Raw genomic sequence first — 319 nt, 5'->3', positions numbered from 1 at the left:
TACTTATCTATTAAAATTCATTAGGGTACAATTTACATATGTGAAGGGTTCTCTTATTTGCCACTTTTTGTTAAATAGTATGAGTTTCAATTCATTTTTGAATGTGACCAGTTAAGAAAAATTTCACAAAAAATTTTGGCCCACAGCATCATATTATAGCAGCATATTAATCCATCCTTAATAGTGCTTGTAAGAAAATACCAATAAAGCTGCTTTGCTTTTGTTTTTTTTGTGTATATTTTTGTGTTTGTCAGAAAGCCAGTGGTAGCTTATGTAGCTGGAAACTTCTAAGCAAATTTCTTACTTGTTAATTAGTGGT

This window comes from Colobus angolensis, unplaced genomic scaffold (assembly GCF_000951035.1).
Source record: "Colobus angolensis palliatus isolate OR3802 unplaced genomic scaffold, Cang.pa_1.0 Scaffold201, whole genome shotgun sequence".
Taxonomy (NCBI): Eukaryota; Metazoa; Chordata; class Mammalia; order Primates; family Cercopithecidae; genus Colobus; species Colobus angolensis.
The sequence above is the reverse complement of the archived record's forward strand: the minus strand, read 5'-3'. Positions refer to the sequence as shown.